The following is a 20,955-nucleotide window of genomic DNA, read 5'->3' as shown; positions in this document are numbered from 1 at the left end:
CCGTAGCAAAGCCACCTAGAAACAGTCTCTGTAGCACGCCGCAACCTTCGCTTCTCATTCCAACGAGCAGCTCTGTCTCCAGGAGGCATCTCACCTCGTGAGTGTCTAGCAGAGGCAAGCGCCGCTGCTTATATACCGCCGCGACGCCGCGAGCGACGGCGCGAGTTGGAGCCCCGTTTCTCCTCTGTCGTGACGTCACGGTGTCACGTGGTCAGCCTTGAAGGTGTCGTTGGAGCCCCGTTTCTCCTCTGTCATGACGTCACGGTGTCACGTGGTATCGAAGGCGACACCGCCGCGCCTGAGGAGCTGGGTTGAGCCCTAGTAATATGCTTCGCATAAAAAAAACTAGCTACAAAATAGCGAGTTTTACATTAGGGGCACGCAAGCGTTGGGGCCTCCTGGCGCTTGGGGCCACGGTACGGCGCATGCGCAGACCCTTACGTAGGGGTCTATGCAAGCGCAGTGTCATGGCCCCAAGCGCCAGCGGGCCCCTATTCTAAAACTCGCTAATACATTACTTGGTTGCCGTGGGTCACTACTGCATTGAGATTACCAATGAGTAATTGCGGTAAACGAGGAAAACAATATCAAAATTTTAGCGCCGGTGCTGGTGGCCTTCTGATTTGCAGAAGGAAAAGAAAATGCAGGCGCCGGTGATTTTTACCCTCCTACTTTCGCGTGCTTGAGCAGAGCAGTTGGAACCAGTGACTAATCCGCGGTTGCGTCGTCGATGCGGGATCGGAAGCAGGACCATTGTTGCCACCTCTCTTCGCAATGACAATAATACCAGCAGCCGCGAGGGGAAGGGCAGGGATCGGCAGGAAGGGGCAAGAACTGCGCCTCGGGACGAAAGACAGCTGCACGCGAGCAGCTGACGTCACGGGCAGAAAAAAAAAGAACCAAATAATAAAGCTGAACGAGCACCGAGACCCTTGTGAGGGGGGGGGGGGGAGTGGCTGGGAGAGGGCGATTAGAGTGGCAGAGTAGTTTAGGGAAGGGGGATGGGAAGCGACGAACAAATAACAAGAATGAGGCGGCCGCGGCAGCAGCAAAAGCGCGCGGTAAGGCCCGGCCGCCTTGACGATAGAGAAAGGCTGCCGTCGGGAGGGAGAGATCTATTCCTGGATAGATTTCGTGTGGGTTCTTGGCCCGGGCCGCCGCCGTCGTCCCCCGGCCGAACTGCGCATGACGCAAGCACCCGCTGGCCCGTGTGACTGGCCCGCCGTGGGGCGCATCGCGGCTCACAAGAGAAGCACCGTCCACCCCGGAGCGGGCCACACTTTGCCGTTTGCTCGTGACCGGTGCGGTACTGCTCTATCGGGATCTCGTGCACCACTGATTTGAGCCCGCCCGGAAGGAACGTGGTCGAAGCCGCCCTGCAACACCGGTCGCGTGTGTAGCTCACCTCGAATCCGCGTGCTGCTCGCCGGCTGCGGATACCCTCGCACCTTCAGACGGTAAGCAACCTCGTGCAAAGCGCGACGGCGACCATCTTGGCTGCTCGCGGCCTCGCCTATGCCTGGTGGCGTTAGGGAAGCAGGAAACGGCCGCTCTCGCGGCTGACACCGTAAAGTTGTAATGGCACAGTGCACGCGGGAACTCGGGCGCATAGAGACACGCACGCCGTTCTTTCGTGTCTGGTGCCTGTGCTTCCGGCATGCGCTGCTGTTATACCTTACGTCGCCATGCGAATGATGCAACGCTGCACAACTCGCCCATCGATAGCTTGAGACTCAAGTCGGCTATGGGATTACGGTTCTATTAGCTTGGTCCACTCCGCCGTTAGCACCATCAAGGACGCCATTCTTTGTTATCCGCTGGGCAGTGTAGTCGTCTGAATAAGTGATCTTCACTGCGGCAGTGAGTGAAACTGTATTGTGCGCAGATCCATGGCTGCTTCGTCCCAAGCGACTGTGATCGGCATTGCCGACATTTTTGTTTTGAATGCAACACGTGTGCACTCGACTTTTGGGAAGGTTTTCACGCTTAATGTTAAAGAGAGCGTATGCCTTGATATCTGTAGCGTTCGTCCTATAGCATTCCGAGTTCTTGCAACAACCATTAGGCCTAATAAGCGACGCTCGAAAACTGCGCTCCTATGAACATTGATTAGTCACGCGATTTTAGCACTACGGGTGAAATGTTCTAAGAGCATTACGCCTACACTCACCTTTGTGATTGTCCGGGCAATCAATGAATGGACAAAGTTATCAAAGTTCGTAGAAATCCCACAATACTAGCGCTAAGGGCGGTTATCGAAAAGAGTTCATAGTAGGCCCATTGTCTTACAATGTGCATGTTCCACAAGTAGTTTGCTTTTGTTTACGTTCACGGTGTGGTATACAAATTGTTAGGTACAGAAGTCATTTCAGAAAGGAGCTTGCTGTTCGCAGTGCTGCGATTGCATTGTTTAGCGTTTATGCCTCGTCGTTAATGCAGTTTTAAACGTTTGATAACAGCTGATAACTCGACTGCACTAGAAGCGCACCACTAATCGCCAAGGAGCTCCGGCCTTTGTTTTCAGCAGCTTAAAGTGGCATCGTCCAGCTGCTAATCGCATCGGTTGCAATACAACAATCGGCCCACGCCCCCTTTGCGTGTCCGAATATTAGACCTTAAGGTTTCATTGTGCACTTGATAGGGTCGCATGTCAACGGTTCGCGTTGTTGCAACAGGTGCTGAAACAGGCAGGCAAGCGAATAGTTTGCGTGAAAACCCAGCGCGACGAAGACGAGGATAACAGATGAGGAACATATATAAGACTGCGGATGTTTCACCCTGTTTAACCGATAAGTTAATGTGGTTATCGGTCGTCTCGAATTCATACGTGACCCGCCGCGGTTGCTTCGCGTCTATGGCGTTTGTCTGCTAAGCACGAGGTCGCTGGATCGAATCCTGGCCACGGCGGCCGCATTTGGATGGGGCGAAATGCGAAAGAAACCCGTGTAGTTAGATTGAGGGGCACGTCAAAGAACCCCCAAGTGGTCGAAATTTCCGGAGTCCCCCACTACGGCGTGCCTCATAATCAGAAATTGGTTTTGGCACGTAAAACCCCATAATTTAAGTTTTAATTTATGCGTGTTCTATATTTCGTGAACGGGTGCGCTAAAATTCAGCTTTGTGACGTAGCACAGATAACGGCAGCAGATAGTTATTCGTTCTGGCCTGACAAAAGAGCGATCCGTCCCGTAGGTCGGCGCGTCCTATACATGCAATGCCTGCGGCTCGTGCTGAAGGTTTAGGTGAAAGGCGGACGCTCGTGTAGGACGCTCGACAATCTACAGCGCGCGTCATTTTCCGCGCGACCATTCTCTCTTAATCGCCGCGGATTCGCACTTTATCGCGGCAGTCACGCGCGCGCGCGATCTACAGAAAAGTGAGCCCGATAGCGCGAGCCTGTGTTATCTCCGACGCCGGCCTGTCTGTCCGTTCGCGTGGAGGGCCTGTGCCGCAGCATGGGCATCTACGCCGAGTTGTGCTCGACTTCTTTGCGTGCATCAGCGATTCGGTCGTGTGGCGTGATGACACCTCCCCCTTCCCCCCCCCCTCCCTTCCGCCGGGATAAGCTTTTGTTCTGCGGTCGCATTCGTGTGCCCGCACGGCCCGCTCCTCTTAAACCTAGTATCGCGTCCCGAGTTCAAACTAATTGACGTTAGGCGGGAGGCACTCGCCGAGTATATGGACGATAAAGCCGACGGCACTTGAGGCCTTTCTCATTGTTCCTTTGAGTAACGAACCCTGTGTGTTCCTGGAATGTGTATGTGTAGTAGCGAACGGGACCTTCTTACGGCAACTAGTATCTCTACATTACGAATGTTGTGGACGCGAACGACCTTCGCCGTCCCGCCAGTGGGGCCTAATATCGCCGCAAGGGGGTTTGGATTGCTGTTTGTTTCTGTCGCATTGCTATTGTTTGAGCCCGCTGCAAAGGGAAGGGCACCGGTTATCATCGTGTACCTGATTCTCCAACGTAATTTCCGAGGTATTTGCACCGAAGGAAAGTTCGTTGGCACTTCACGGCGGTGTATTCTGACACTTTGATGAGCGGTAATGATGAGCGTTGATGAGCGGTAAACGTGCACAATGAGCACTGCATGACTTTTAAACTGAGCGCGGTCGTTCTACAAGCACGCGTAAAAGCGTTATAGGGGTCTGCCGCTAGCGGATGTCACCGAATGCACAAACACCTAGATTTTTTTTTAAAGGCGCGGACAGTATGTGATTATTTGTCTCGATAGTTGACCTATAAGGCTAGATGAAGCAAAATAAATGCTAAGGAACCGGAGTACAGGTAATTCCCACGTATACAACTGCGTTAGCACTTGCCGCATGTGCGCATGACCCAATGACGCTTATAAAACGAAGTAATGTGTCTAAACTGTCGTATATGTATCTACGATGGTTATCTTCGATTCTTTGTCACTGTCCGCCAGTGAAATGCGACAACACAGGAGTCATTTATCACGTATACCCGGGCATTCCCAACGTTCCAACATGACTGAGCTTGTTCATTGAAACCCGGCCGCCAGCAAAGTGACAAAGGTGCAGAGGGGGAAAAAACACAAGTCGCTCTTTGTCTACGTATGTGTACGCGTTTGTTTTCCGTGTGTCCTTGCCACTTCAGTAGCACATTTCACAGATGTAGTTCGGCCAACCTCAACTATATCGTGCCAACCACAAATCTACTATCCCATCCAATCGCTACACGTTAACAATGAAACAGCCTAAGCACATAGAGAGGGACATGGCAGCATTGTTTGCCTTTCATCCTGTTTGCCACATTTATCGCTCCGTTTCCGTTCAGAACATGTACCAACTAGCCTAGCACCAGACGCTCCCTATTACTGGACTTCTAGGTCCCCTTCGGGCGTGAGTGCTTGGTTAACGGACACGCCAAGTAATTGGGCTCACGTCTCACTGGCGAAAAAAAAAAGTTCCCGCTGCATGCAGTTGTAAGCCCACGTGTCGGGTGCGACACTACGGTCCTCCTGCCTGCGAGAAGATTTCAAAAATACCCGTGTGTCTGTAACTGAGACGTGGGCCACTCGCGAGGTATGAGTCTTTGTCCTGGAAAACGTGGAGCAGCCCGTTCGCAGTATTGCGCGTTGGGACGACGCCAGCGGCAATCCTCTGGTCGGTGTCTACCGAGACCTGTTGCATTTTCGAACGCTGACGCTTCTCGGTCGTTTCACGTCGAGATGAGTTCTCTGGCTCCGTCGTCTGTAGGGACGCTGGTGAAACCTTCGGCGTCATCGTTACGTTCTCGTAGAACGCCAAAGCTCGAGGAAAAAAAAAAGAAACGTACGAGATCGGAGAAGGCATAGAGCTCAGTTAGACGCACGTGGTACTTCCGGTTCTGCTGCGCACGGCACCACTCCTGCATCGTGGAAAGGCGCCCCTTTTTATGCGAAGCATATTACGAGGGCTCAACCCAGCTCCTCAGGCGCGGCGGTGACCATGAAATCACGTGACACTGTGACGTCACGACAGAGAAGTGGCTTTGGCTCAACTCTTGCAAGACGGGCTGGGTGGGAATCGAACCAGGGTCTCCGGAGTGTGGGACGGAGACGCTACCACTGAGCCACGAGTACAACGCTTCAAAGCGGTACAAAAGCGCCTCTAGTGAATGCGGTGTTGCCTTAGAAACGCGCTGTTTCTAAGGCGTGCGTCTCTTGCTCAGGCGCACATTTCGTTGCCGCGCCGAACGCTGCTTTGCTCGACGCTCACCGCGTCCAATGCGGGGCGCGTAGTCGCTGCCCTGTAGCCCATTGTCTTACACCCCTTGGCGGGTCGACGGGAACGCTGTCGCGTTCCACTCTTGAAGGCGAAGAAGTAATGCATGAGTTGTTTCTTCGTCTAGCCGAACCAAATATAGCCAAGCAACAGCAGTTCACCAGGCTAAACAGTGGTTCAACAACTAAAATAAAGGCTAGTATGCTTCGCATCCTGGGCTTAACCTTACCTAAGCCACAGCCATTTTTTTCTAGTGACATGCCGCGCGCTTGTGCGACAAGTCGGGTTACACAAAAAAAGTGAAGGATTCAAGCCAAATATAAATTATTGCAGCTTCGCCTGACGCGCGAAGCGCACTGCCAGTGAAAGCAATGACGGCTTTTATATGCTCAGCCTTACCTGCACTGTACCAACCACGTGACCGACGCGTCTCCGGGTTCGGCCCACTTTTAGTATCTGCTCGAAACCGACCGAGCGGACACGCCAAATCCCGGGACGGAAAGCAAAAGAAAGTTTCGCTTTAATAAACAAATTATGCACTTGAAGATGGATTTGTTGTGGAGTTCTTAGGTACCGCGATGGGGATACTTGGCGCTTGTCGAGTTCCTTATCTCTTTGTGTCCGGGCGTCTTATTTCACGCTAGGCTGAATCAAGAACCTTCGATGGTTCTTGATTCAGCCGCGAGTCAGGCACTTTAAGGTGTGGTCAGCCGGCTTTCCTTTTCTCCGTCGACCAACACACACGCACGTACACACATAATCGTTCCTTGATCTTTTCAGTTCACATTTAGTTCAACATGCCCGTTGGTTAAGCGCAAGGTTTTGTTTCTGAAAACTGGCGCACGAAATTTTTTCTATTGAATTGTACATTCTCAACATGCCTACTAAAGTAATTCATTTGTACAGTTAACTCTACCTATTCTGTAAATTAATAATTGGCGATTATTACTTGATTAGCCAACACGTGTTCTGATGACCCACTTTAACGCGCAAAACGGGAACATTGACATTCGTTATGGTGTTGCAACTAGGTGCGCATATGTTGTCTCAATTCGCATTATTCTCTAAATTGCCTCTGTGTGGTTACTACGTTAAGAGCTAGATTTAGCTCATGGCTAACAGTGCCGGTGCCATTTTTAAAGTAGCTGCCCGCATGTTCGTTTATAGTAGACCAGTGCACTCCCCTTTCACTCTAGCCTGGCTCCCCACTCCCCTGTCGCTCGTGTTCTGATTGACCCGCAGCAGATGAAACTTCCTCTTTTACGGCGACGAAAATCAGTGTCACATTCACCAGCCCGACGAACCGGTTTTCGGCCAAGGTTTTTACACCTTTAGCTTTGCGTGATTCTTGATACGTTAAGAGGACACTTTAGCTCGGGCCCAACTCCTATGCTGCCTATTCAAATACATGTAAAACGCAGAAACTCTTTTCTGAGATAACCACTTGGCCAATTTCATCGACATTTGTTGCATTTGAGAGAGAAAGTTAAATTCTATTGACTGTTGGAAGCGGGCTTTCGATTTAGGACTTCAATTTTTTCAATGGAATTTTGGAAACTTCGTATCTTTGAAAAAAATATAAGCATGGAGTTTACAAATTTGTAGCTCTGCACCTAGAACAGATATCAGTTCCGTAAACTACCGCTATTAGAGCATCCAAAGCGCACGAATGTGATGTATCAATTTATACCTTTCGTGAATTTATATTGTTTACAAGGGTTCTGCGAAATTCCTGCTCACAAATTAGTGGTCGAATTGAGAGCCATGTATATCAATTTTGTCCGCTTTCGATGTACTATTAGGTGAAATTTACAGAATTGCGATATAATTTTGCATTGTTGAGTTATAGTTCTAAGCTCGATAATATCGTTCTGAAAACTTGCGCTTTTTGTCAGTTTTTATTTTAAAATAATTGGCGACCAAACTGAAAAATTCGTGACCGACAGTCACTAGATTTTTTTAACTTTTTCATTTAAACGGCGTCTCACCAGGTCTAGCTCGTTTTTAGCTAACAAGCGCAGAGAATAACGATCGTGTCTGCAAAGTATTAAATCGCTAAGCGCTGCGGAAAGATTTGAAATTTCCAACTGAACGCCGCTTTCCCTTCTCCTCGCGACCGCCGCGGAGGATGACGTACACGTGCTAGTGTGCCTACGTACACGTGTTCACGCGCTGTGACATCGCTCGTGGTAACACGCGACTTCGAAAATTATTCCAGCCAACGTCTGTTGTTTGTGTAATATGTTGCTAGAATAGACGAATTAAAGCTTAGACAAATAATAAAACACGCAAACCGGATGTCTGCATGTTATTGTTTTACCTCGCGCCGCAGCAAGAGTGCCGCACTTCCGTTTCGTCTGCTAGTTCTCACGTCGTACAGTCGCGCGCGCAGACGCCGAAGCTATGTCATTGGGCGCGTTAAGTTAGCGCGCTCCGAACTCCAAGGGAGCACGCTCGAGTGCGCTCGAGTGCGACGCCTTCGGAGCTTAACTTAACGGCCATTTTCGCCGACTGTTTTCGGGTGCACGAACGTGCCGTCTGGCAAATGTTATGTTGCTTCCGCATCCGCTATTGCACTTCGCGCGCTTCTCGAAAATGGCCCCGCCGACCGTACTTCTGCAGCCCTTGTTTAGACGATGAAGAGGTAGAAGAACTTGACGCGCGGCGACGGAGGCAGCAGCAGCAGCTTACGATGCGATGCAAGCTCAATGCGCGCCAACACGTTGCCGATCTCGCCTGACAGCAGCTTCAGACGGCCGGCAGCGCGGCGGCGAGAGGAACGAGTGGGCAAGGAGAACGGACTTGCATTGGTGGAAAGAGTAGGAAAGACGTCATTTTTCCGGAAGCCGTAGCAGGTGCGCGCTCTCGCGCACCGTTTCCAGGATGGTGCGCGTAGAGCGCGCTCCGCAATCACGCACCGGAAGTCGCTTTTTAGTCGTTAAGCTTAAAAGAGCGCGCTCTGCTGGCTAGAGCGCGCTCGAGCGCCTTAACTTAACGCGCCCATTTTCTACGGTGTTCCAGTGCGGGAACATGCTCTGTGATCCGCTTGTGTCTGCCTCTGTATTCGTGTAGCACAGACGTATAGCGCTAGTCAGGTATCCTCGTGCACAGCGCGCAAAATCGTGTGCTGCGCGAAATACAGCCGCAACAGCTTGCACGCGGCGCCGTCACGTGGGCGCCGTCAACGGACGTGCGCGGCGCCGCAAAAAAGCGAGGAGAAAAAAATATGTAGGCGGGGCCCGTGACGTATGCGTGACGCAATCCTCGAGCTTCCGTATGGGAGAACGCAGGGAAGGAATTTCGCTTGCGGAGGCCAGACGGGGCGAGTGGAGAAGAGAACGTCTGTTTGCGGTGAAACTCGCCTCCTGAAATGATGGGTTCGCGACAGTTAAATATTTATATCTCGACTATTAATGAACCTATTTGAAAACATTTTGCTGCAGAACGCTCCCTAGAGTAACAACTTGCAACGTATAACCTAAATTCGCTATGGGGCCTGGTGAGGGGCCCTTTAAATGCAACAAACCGCATCAAATTTGGTGCAGTAATTGCCGAAAGTAACGATTTCTCCTTTCCCGTGTATTTATATAGGAAGCGGTAATCTAACGCTTCCTCTTAAGTCCACTGCGCATGCGCGTCTTCTACCGCTCACTACCGCAGCTTACCGTGAATGCGCAACATGGCAGCTTCGACCCGGATTCTCACTTGCTATTTGTTCTCCACTCGGACAGCAGCAATGGCGTAATCGGGCACCGCTTAGTCCCATGTCACGTTGAGTACAAAGTATTCGCAATGTTTTGCCGTTATTGTTTACATCACCTGTTTGCTTTCGCGCCTCTAGGCTTGGAGAAATGGTACCGAGCCCGGGAAGTATTTTGATTTCCACTGCAGCAGATGGGCACAGCAGCGTTGGCGACGCGGGACGTACTAGAAATCAAATACTTGACTGCATCATTAATTTGATCCTGCACGCTGACGCTATACCCAACGACGGTAGGCTGAAACGTTGGTCTCTCAGCATGACTACAGTGGTTCCGCGAAGAAGCCGTGAATGCGCAAAGAGCCTAACATATCACGTTAACCAGTCGCGTATCACGCAAAGTTAGAATCCCCCCCCCCTACGGTGTGCCTCATATTCCTGTCATAATTTTGTCACGTAAAACCCCAGAATTTCTTTTTAAACAGAAGTAACATGACAGGCGGAAAGAGTTTCTTTCTCTGTGTGCTTGCATTTTTACATATTGCGCTAAGAGTATACGAATGCGAGCACTTAAATCCCACCTAGCCAGCCTTAACGCTTTCACCTGTACCGCAGGACACGTCCACAGCCAGCCGATGACGTCACAGCGGCCGGGTACACAGTTGCTAGAGGCTTTTCGGTCGCGTCTCGGTATCCGTGTTAGAGGACATCGAGCGGCGTTAGAAGCAGGTCACTTCAAGTCTCTTGAGAGTAAATTAGGTCTGTAGGCGTATTCAGCAGTGTGACTAAGGGGAACAAACGGTTCAATAGATTCTAAAGATGGCTGAACTACTCTGCGCGCACGCACTCACACGCACGCACACACAGGTCGACTATAGTTACTGCACCTTGTTCACGCCACGCCTACACATGAGGAGCGATATAGTATTTTTGACAATCACTTGATTGAGGGCTATTCAGTCTTAAGTGTGTTTGGACATAGGATAAACGAACATGATCCCGCCTGCATCACGGCCCAGCACACACAGGCCCGCAAGCGTGCTCGCGCAACCACTTCCAATGTTCTTGGGGCTGAAAAGACGGTTCCCGTTCTCTCAACCGCCACGTTAACGCAGCTATGGTGTCTTGCTGTCGAGGTTGCAGGTTCGGTTGCCACCGCGGCGGCCAGATTTCGATGGGAAGAAACGCAACAACACTCGTGAACTTTGACCTGTACTAGCGTCACGTAGATTTACACGATGAGGGAGACCAAACAGAAAAAAAAATCTGTCATAGCTTGCGGAGCCGCCCCCCTCCCCACCCCCCTTTTACTGGCAGAGAGGCCGCGCACACGCAGCGTGCATTTAGGTGCTCGTTAAAGGACCTCACGGGGTGACAAAGAATTTGTAGTCCCTCACCACGGCATGCCTCACAGCCACATCGTGGTTTTGGCACGTAAGACCCGCAGAATTTTTAGTGCGCGTCCTCAGCCCCTGTACTATTACTAAATTGGAGCGCCGGAGGCGCAACAGGCGGAGAGACTCGCTTGGTGTAAACCTTTGTCGCACGCTTACTTGAACTTCAAATAGTTTGACAAAGCGCTGGTTCGGTTTAGTTACGATTCCATGGTAACATATTAGCAAACAAAGGACAGGGACACAAAAAGTGGCAGGACGCGCGCTGACTTCCGCCTACATTTCGAAGGTGAGTGTACATATATCGTAGTTACAAAAGAAGCATGAGATCTAATGACGTGTAATCCCAAAAGAACCGCTTGCTCCATGAGCAGAAGCCAGAAAAAGAACAGCAAGAATGTTACCATTTGACAAAACGCGAGTGCGGGTGTACAAATGCTCAGGCACGGACGTGAGCACGACAGGACACAATTTTTACCCTTCCGTTTTGCATTGGTCTATTTCTTTCTCTTACTGTGCGGTCTTTCATGTTTACTCCGCACTGCAGCAGAGTATACGGCAGCTTGAGCGCGCGCTCTTCTTAATTTCGATGCGGTCAGTTTACGCCAAAGCTACTACAATACTACAATATCGCGACCTCGCGAAACCATCCACAGGAGATAGATGAATCTCGCTTGCCATTTCTATGTGGGCGTGTGCTGATAGCAGCGTTAGGCATCTTGGGCATTGTTCGATTAATATGCAGCGACCTCGTTATCGATCATTCGAGCGCATGGAAACTTTTTTCGTGCAGTGCCCCTCATCGGGGCCATCGCTTCATGTAGCGATTCGCTTCAGCGTTTTCCGGAGTCCCGTGCTTGCTTTATCGAAGTAGGCCAATTTTATGGGGACAGTATGTTCGCGTGGGACTCGCGTCCCGATAAATTCGGCAAAGTGCGCAAAGCGTGTGTTACGGTAACGTCGCGAATTTTTTGTTGTTGTTGTTGTTGTTCCAAATCGCTTCACGCGTGACCTTTCTTTAGTGTGCGTGAGTTTATAACGCTACGCCATCACTCTTTTTTTTAACCAAGTAGGATGTTGGCACCAGGGAATTTTGCCGACTACTACTTGTGGCACAAGAAAAGTAGTGATACCACCATTACAAATCAGTCAAAATACATCATCGCATGATATCAAATACCAGAACGCATCTAATACTCAAAGCAAGTAATTTCCCGTTCAAGAAGGAAACCTGTATCATAAAATTTCTTAAACGCAGTGAATATTCAAAGTACAGGGTCACTAGAGATAAATACGGCACACCATTGCGTGTAAATGAAAATGAGATACCACGTATGTCACCTCACGGACCAAAAATGCAATCTTTCTTTCTCTCTTACTTTCTTTCTCTCCTCCTTTTTCTTTTTTTTTTATCCTGTAATGCCCAGTACGTCATTTATATGCTACTCTGAATCTGATGGCTAGAAGTGTTCATTTAAGCGCCGGAAGCTTAACATAAAGCCCGTATTTGTCCTCCTGATATGCTTGGGTGAATTTCAGCTGGGAATAGTTCGACAAACCAATTTACAGTAAAATATTGGACAGAAATCAATTAAACATAATTGCCTCTTAAACGGAACAGCCTTATGATATGTTAGTTTTCCATTAAGACAAACAACAAAAAATGGATAAATGGATTCAAATATTTTACGACTTCCCGGTAAACGGAGCTAAAAAATTACCGGAAACGAAATTGATCAGCTAATCTCGGCGGCAGTCACTGCTTGCACATTCTCCTGCCTTTGGCTAACGATTAGCTCAAACTTTCTAGGTGCGTAACTGTGTTTGGGCATTCTGGTTGTAAACAGCACCTCTGCAGCTGTCTCCATTCACGGACGCGCTGTGTCGGGCGATACACCGACTGCGTCGGGAGCGCCAACGGGCGCAACAACGAGCTGCACAGGAGGAGGAGACCCTCCTTCGGTTCAGGAGGCGCGCCCGAGCCGAGACAAGCCGGCGGCGTGGCTTCCTCCGCCGCAGCGTTGGCATCCCACGAGACGCATTTCAGACGTCACGGCGACACAGTCGCAGCCCGCTGGACCGCGCGCGACCTCGCCACTGTCCCCACCTCTCGGTCGATCCCGCCTTCTCAAAATAGTTCTTTTCCAACGCTGTATGCTCGAGTGGCCGCGCCAGCTCGGTCGTTAGTCTCGTAGCTTGTCTTGTAGTTCCCGTCTTTGGGGACATCGCAACACACGAAGACTGCCCCCCCCCCCCTTCGGTTGCGTCGTCTCCGGTTGTCTGCTATCGGCCGCACCGAAGTATGACCCGCTTTGTGTTCCCACTGGCTGTTGTTGTTGTTGTTGTTGTTGTTGTTGTTGTTGTTGTTGTTGTTGTTGTTGTTGTTGTTGTTGTTGTTGTTGTTGTTGTTGTTGTTGTTGTTGTTGTTGTTGTTGTTGTTGTTGTTGTTGTTGTTGTTGTTGTTGTTGTTGTTGTTGTTGTTGTTGTTGTTGTTGTTGTTGTTGTTGTTGTTGTTGTTGCCCCTGGTGGGATGTGTCGTGGATGAAGCGGGCTCCGTGCCAGCGACGAGCCGTTCAGGTTGCGTAGCCTCTGCTGTCTACAGCCGCCACGGTGGCTCATTCGTATGCTCCTAATCAGGTTACACATAAGTTCCAGCTGTGGGTACTTTAAAAATACGCTATTAATTACTCTGCTATTTGGGCTATAACCCAGGTGGCATTTCATCGCTTTCTTTTTGTAGAAATGTACTCCTTCCAGCGTGACCAGAAATAAAGGCGAACAATTTGTTCCTATTTCTCTTGACGTGGAACTGGGAGCAGCATTAGAGGGTAACTATATCTACGGGCATATGTCGCATCGCATGCTTTTTGTTTTATTAAGCGAGTCTCTTCAAACGATAGATTGGCGCGCGATTGGCCGTCGTGACATAATGCACGCAGCGACAAATACTTCAAGGTAATAAATAATAATTCATGGTATAATTACTCGAGTAAGAATGTTCAGAAATATTTTGCGCATTTGAATATTGCTGTATTTCTGAATAAGGCATGGATAGGTCCCCTAGCTTGAACACCAGTAGAAAGTGAAACAGACTTGGTAATCTTGCTGCGCTTATCTTGTTCCTCACAACTTTCAGTTTCCCCGGGAAGGTATACGTCATCCATCGAGATTGTCGTATAGGAACCAAGCCAAAGTGCTCAATGAAGTTGGAAGGCGGTGCTGTGTTAGGCCATTTACATGTTTTACCTTATTTGTTCGAGCAGCGTTTTACGCTGCATTATTACTGGATATGAAAATGGGGGTTTATTTAAAGTTTGACGGCTTTTCATTTTTTAATGCTGGGGTTTTAGATGCCAGAAACTTTGCCTGCTTACTTACGTCATCCCTATCGCTACTGTATGTGTAGCGGCAGCTTTTGGAAATTAGCTGAGCGATGGAAAAGGAAAGGAAAAAAAAACTGCACCCTGCCATGATGAGGAAGAGCGTGTATGAGTCTGCAGAAAAGCGTAGATATGAGACTTCAGTTCACATTTTAATGGCGCGTAAACAAAATGGACTTTCCCCGCGTTCTTATTCCTTTCCTATTGTTCCATTTGCTTCACATCAACTGAAAGCTAAGTTGTCATACAGGTCTGCCCAGTCCTGCTCCAAAGTATCTGCTTTGGTAGGCTGACGAAATATTGTATTCACACATTTTGCGTTAAAAGGAACAAAGTAAGTTAACCACCTATCCGTAAGGTGCTTTGAGGAAGTTTCCTGAAAGGGCAGGATTTTCAACCCCCGGGAGCATATTTGTAGCTACGTGACGATTTTTGCTTTGAGTATGAAGCACTGCAGAGAAGCCTTGAAGGTCGCCTTTGAAGTAAAGGCTAACCTTTTGTAGTCTTGGCGTCGAGGTCACACTGTGCAGGGAATATTTCCTTTCGAAACAAGAGGAACTTTCCATGGGCGGCAATTCAAACTTCCCAGCCTGTTACTTTAATTGAACTTTAAAATGGAATGGCTTTAATAGAACACAAAAAAATAATGTTCAGCTGTGTCAAGTAAACGATTATTCTACAATACCGAGAGAGCAACCTTTACTGTGTGAGGAATAAGCGAAGAGTTGTTCATGGGCTAGGTGGAAATTCATGGTTACAGCTTAGTAGTACTGCATGCTGAGGGAGCTGCTATTCCATACTGTCGAAGAATAGCGCGATAAGCAAGAGGAAAAAACACGGTCCGAGCGCTGGCTATTATTAACTGGGGTTTAGTGTCACAAACAAGAGTGTATAGCGTGTCACAACCGCGTGCAAAAAGAACCTAGCGACGAAGTTGTCAATCTCCAATTTATGGAGCGTCACAAAAGGACTAACAACGCCGCACAGTGAAGCTTTCTTTATTCGTGATTGCGTTATCAGCGCCGAACCGTTCTTCAGTCACATGTCCGGTGACATGTGCGTTGACAGGCCGTCTGTGATGCTGCGTAAGTTGGACAATAACTTAGCCGCTAATCTTAGCTTTTCTTTTTCGTGTTCGTGGTATTCTATATATTCGCGTTTCTGACATGCACTAAACCGCAATTGTATTATTTCTTTCTCTGCCGATCCCTCGTTTATCATGCTATCCCTTCGACAGCAACAGATTAAGATATTAGCAACCAGTGTCCACATTTGTGGACTTTTTTTGTTTTCTAAAGCCAAATACTCCTGAGCAGAAAGTCGCGAGGCATTAAAGTCGCGCGCATTTCTCAGCCTTGACCACGGTTTACCCAGCTTACAAAGAAGGGTGCCACATGCCTGCTGAGGCGGTCGTTTAAAGAATGACTGCGAGCAGCTCACGAGATGTTTTCGCAACTCGTTTGCATACTTGCGGACACATCTTCGCGGGTTTAACGGTTTTTTATTTCACAATTCCTTTGTTGTTGTTTTTTTCGAACTCTGGAAATAGTGTGAAATCAACTGTTAAGAACTCTTACTCAGTTGATTGTGCACATTTTTTTTTTCGGTGGTTAAATAGCTTAACATTGCAAGTAAAAAACGAAGAAGCGATCATTATGCTTCCTTTGCCCTCTCCCGTTTACTTGTGCTAAACCTAAACTTGGTGAGCCAGGAAAGATGCAGGGCCGAAAGACGGGCCTTAATGTGGCCGCACCACAACCTCGCCGTGACTTTGTGGCTTCTGATAGCATTTGCTCGGCCGTAGGTAATTTTACATCGCTAAGTGCGGACAATACTGCATTCTAAAACAGCTAGCGGCTGAACTTAGTAAGTTCCAAGAAATTTTTACTAAATTACGACCACGTAAATGAGAAAAACAAGAAAGCATTAAGATCCGTAGTCGCACTTACATACAGGCGCCGGGGTCTCGGCGCTTAACTAAAAAAAATACATAAATGGAAAATAACTTGTTCTTGGGCAAGTTTGTTGATATTTGGCGAAGCTGTCGTAGAACAATGAAACAAAAACAAAAATACGGAAGAGCGGTAGCACCCCTGGTAACCGGACTTTCTTTTGTTTTCTCTTGGAACGAACGACCTATGATCACGAAATTAACCGGAATCGATGCTTTAATCGGGCTAAACTGACACGTTGTTACCATTCAGTGCCTTTCTAAACAACGACGAGAGCTAAAAAAAAAAAAAGCGGTCCAGCGCCATTGAACTAACGATTCCGCAGCGTCCTCGCGCCTTGACCACGCGATCGGTCTCGCTTTGCCGCGTGTGTACTCTTCGACATTGGAAAGAAACCCAAACTGTCGTGTCGCCGCTATCGGGCTGGTATACACTATTGTGGCCGTCCTTCTTCTCCTTGCCACTCCCTTTCATTTATGTTGCGCGGCCAAACTTTCACTTGGCTTTCCCCTAGCCCGCCTCTGCCGGTCGGGCAACCCGTTAACTCCCCTCCCCCTCGCGGGAGCGTGCGAACCGCGCACACTCCTCTAATCGCTGTGTACAGCTTTCTCCAGTGGCGCAAACATCCTGCCTTGCGAGCGTCGCGCTTTCGTTTTCTTTTCCCCTTTTTTGCTCCTACTCCAGAATTTTCCGTTCCTAAAGTATGTGTAGAGTGAAGCAAACACGCTCCTTCCGATAGCGCGCAACTTTATATATGCATATACGCCGGTTTCACTTGTTTCAGTCGTTTTGAACTCCCGAGTCGCTGTGCGCGCGTCTGCGATAATGCGCGCGCCTGCGATTCCACAAACATGTTGATTTGCATGTGAAAGTTAGTTATAATTTATGAAAATCTAGTTCTAATTTTAAAAAGACACGTATTCTGACGTTGTAAATGTAACGGAGCCTGTTTATTTTAAATGGTGCTAGTTTTGACGTTTCGAATATATTCCGCTAATTAGACCTAAAGTTGGCCTTGATTGAAGTCGTAGTGGCCTATAATGGCATACGGCCACGGCATGTGCCACTTGGCACCGGAAGTCAGCACAACGATTCTGCGTTCAGAATAACCTAACACCGAAACCTGTGCGACTGTTATGCAGGGTGTCGAATATGAAAGTAATGGCGCTGTCTTTCTTATTATTTTATTTATTATTATTATTATTATGTGGTACTTAGGAGGTTATGTCTCCTTTAATTGGCGCCGGCTAATCCTTTTTACACAAATATTAAACATAAAGGATTAACTTACACGCATTAAAACTAAGTCAACTCCAAATCATAACAGTCCAGTCACCTAAGTACACAAATTCCGCACTAAAACTGGGCTGCTATGCACAAGGTCGCGGAATCGGGTCCCTGTCACGGCGCTCGCATTTCGATGGGGACGAAATGCGAAAACACCCGTCTACTTCAATTAAGGTGCACGTTAAAGAACCCCAGGTGGCGCAAATTTCTAGACTCCCCCACTACGGTGTGCCTCATAATCGGATCGTGGTTTTGGCACGTAAAACCTCATTTCATTTTTAACACTGAAACTGAAAGTCAACTAGAAATCATGAAAACACAGTCCAGCCACAGTAAACTAATGTCATACTAAAAGTGAGCTAACTCAGGAACACAGCAACACAAAGTCCAGTCACACAGGTGCACTAAAGTAAACACAGTCTGGTCATATAACTACACTAAAATCGGGGCACATAGACGGGGATTAGGTTCAAATGAAGGTACATGAATCCAGGCAGTGAATTGGCCAAAGTCGGGTAAAAAAAAATATCCCATAGATGAGATTATTGCATTTCAAACACTCTGCTCAATAGCTTCCGGGAATATTGCTTGCTTCTAGAAATCTTTCAAGGGCCAGTAACGCCCGTCCTTGCATTGAGTGTATTGGCCAAGCACCTATAAGGTCTTCCTGAGGCTGGAGGGCATGCGGTCTAATTCTGCTAAATCACTAAGTCGCTAAATCGCTAAGCGTTATCTGCGTGTGTCGTGTCGCGGACGTTCTACCAGTAGATACATGTACAGTCACCCACAAAAGTTTACGGGGCGCGGCTTTCACGACAAATGCAGAAATCTGCTCTGTTAAGGCAGAAATCTGCTCTGCTCTGTTAATTTATTGGATCACAGTATAGTTAGCACTAACTGCTACGGATCGAAGCTTTAATAAGATGCTACGTGCACAGGCTTCACGGAAATTTGGCTCTTTCGCAAATCCCGTGTCTCGTAAACTTTTGCGGGTGACCGTACGTCCTCATCCACTTGGCTCCTTCGCAATCTTAACGAATAATTTCCCACCGGTAAGTGTTTTCGTCAGTTAAGACATCAAATAAACAGCAATTTTAAGGGGCCATCTGCGAAATTTTTTTGTAAATATGGGGTTTTACGTGCCAAAACCACTTTCTGATTATGAGGCACGCTGTAGTGGGGGTCTCCGGAAATTTTGGCCACGTGGGGTTCTTTAACGTGCACCTAAATCTAAGTACACGAGTGTTTTCGCATTTCGCCTCCACCAAAAGGCGGCCGCCGCGGCCGGGATTCGATGCCGCGACCTCGTGCTCAACAGCCCAACGCCATAGCCACTGAGCAACCACGGCGGGTATCTGAGAAAAATGAAACGGCAGCCCGAGATAAGACGCGACTTATGGCGCGGAGGTTCCCGCGCAGAATCTTGTATGCATAACCTGTTTTCTCCCTGTTTAACTTCATTTTCGAATGAGCACGAATAGTTTATGGGTATTAAAACAATCTAATATTCAAAACTATAGTGTCTGGTAAGCAAATCGGAAGGAGATGGATGATAAGGAAATGTCGTCACTGAGGTGCTACTCGAAATAAATGTATAGCTTTCAAAACAACGTTCATCCATCCCAGAAAAGCGACTGGTTGACCGGCCAGGTCTCGCCGCCCCGGCTGCTTTGCGTGGCTTACGAGTGCCGGGGCAGGGTGAGAAACTCTGTCGAGGAAGTCGCTCCACCAGCGAGCTATGGATAACTCTTTCCCTGTCGCTCTGTTGCATACTTGTAAACGATCTTCTTCCTTCTATCATCTCTTCTGTTAGGGTCCCCACCCGGCAGGCTGATTTTTTTTTCTTTGGGGGGGGGGGGGGGGCTTATTGTGAGGACAAACGCCGCTCGCGCAAAACGCTTCGCCCGAGGCACACGTCTACCCTGGTTGAAGAACCAACCCGACGAAACGCGATGCGTGCGCTCCAGCTGATCGGAATAAGAAACACAAACACGTTGTGATTACCATATCCCGTATTTTTGTTTTTGATCGATGTTCTATATGGCTAGTTTCCAGCAGGTCGATGTCCATAGAGCAAAAACCGTGGGGCGATCCCGAAGACAGTGCAATACCGGGCCGACCCGCGGCGAAGGTGAAGGGTGCTTCAAGCACTCCACCAAATTGCAAAAATAAGTTTAAGATATAAGGTCCAAATACAACCCGTATCGCATGTTACGTTGATAAGAACAGATACTACACTTTGACTCGCGTCGGCCATGTCAACGTTCGCGCCGCCCTCTCTTTGTCGGCGTTCCAAGCGCTTGCGTTTCTCCTTTCCTCTCCTTCCGCTCTCCTGTGGCGGCGCTGTCGTCGTAACCTCACTAAAACCCCTTAAACTTCGTGAAGTAGTGCCACGCTTTCAAGAATGCCGCCTCCTCCTCGCGCGCTCTGGCCGAAGCCGACGCCGCGTCGCTATTGGTCTAATAGCATCACGTGGGCCCTCGCGCCGTGCATCAGCGCCATTTTTGCTCGAGAAGCGTCTACGGAGTGGCGAGGAGCTAATGTTGGCGCCGTTGCTACGCTCGAGCAATGTAGGCGGCGCCACGGTCGAGGAGGGAGCGTGAAAAAAGAGAAATGAGGAGTGAAGGCGGAGGAGGAGAGTGTGGCTACTTTACGAAGTTTAAGGGGTTCTAAACCTCACGCGTGTCTAGTTTCTTTCGGCTGCTCGGGCTGGCGGTCCCGTCGTTCACGCGGATGTGCATAAAAATCACGTTAAATCAGTCCGTACCTATGTTAAGAATTCTGCGTCACCTCTGCGTCATATGCTAAACAGCTTCGCTGGTCATCCATCTTCATAGAGTGGAATGGTCGGTGATTTTCTTCCTTTAGTTCGCCAGGGCCATTTCAAGCATCCATTTGTCAAAGCAGGTCACATCTGTCGACATCCTCGGCGCTATGAGTGGTAGCGTAGCGATGAAACCACGTGACATTGTTTGCTACTGAAACATTGGGAGCGCCACTTTTCGTTAAAGAGGCTCGTTGCAACGCTTCACCGGTAACGCGCGAGTTGCAGGGGTCGACGATATTGCGCGTGTTGAGCGGTGGCAAAGTTCACGGCAGATATTTCCCACCGGCTAAGCGAGGAAGTTGCCAAGACAGAGCATTGTAGAACGCCTGGTGAAGGGGCGGCTGAAACTGTACGGAAGTGCGCCTTGCTGTGGGGCTGCGAATTATCGTACGAAAACGTGCCTGAGCATACGGTGCGCCTTCCAGATGGCAAAACCGGACCATGTGCATTCCTGTATTTTTTCTTTTTTTTTAATATCACGTGCGTCTCGACCGCACGGCATGCCTGCGGACTTCTAGCGATGAGGAGTGGCTGGATGGGCGACACCGTATCTTCGGACGTGCAATGCGGTTTCCAGTTTTTGTGCCTTCTGCTTCGCTGTCTGCTTCAGGAGTGCCCCTCGCCACTACAAGGCCGCTGACACGCAGTGCGGTCTACGCAGCGCAATATTATTTCTCTTTAA

General features: G+C 48.9%; 1 protein-coding gene and 1 pseudogene across 3 annotated transcripts in view; one reads left to right on the top strand and one right to left on the bottom strand.

Moving 5' to 3' along the window:
* Window positions 1-1,039: 1,039 nt before the first annotated feature.
* Window positions 1,040-20,955, top strand: part of LOC135919877 (FYVE and coiled-coil domain-containing protein 1-like) — a 45,634-nt gene continuing 25,718 nt past the window's right edge. For all 3 annotated transcript variants that reach the window (XM_065453868.2, XM_065453867.2, XM_065453866.2), the window contains exon 1: window positions 1,040-1,457. The gene's annotated coding sequence lies outside the window, so the exon portion shown is untranslated. The remainder of the gene's footprint in view (window positions 1,458-20,955) is intronic.
* LOC135919881 (U2 spliceosomal RNA) lies at window positions 19,524-19,703 on the bottom strand (annotated as a pseudogene).

Source organism: Dermacentor albipictus, chromosome 4 (genome assembly GCF_038994185.2).
Source record: "Dermacentor albipictus isolate Rhodes 1998 colony chromosome 4, USDA_Dalb.pri_finalv2, whole genome shotgun sequence".
NCBI lineage: Eukaryota > Metazoa > Arthropoda > Arachnida > Ixodida > Ixodidae > Dermacentor > Dermacentor albipictus.
The sequence above is the reverse complement of the archived record's forward strand: the minus strand, read 5'-3'. Positions and strand labels throughout refer to the sequence as shown.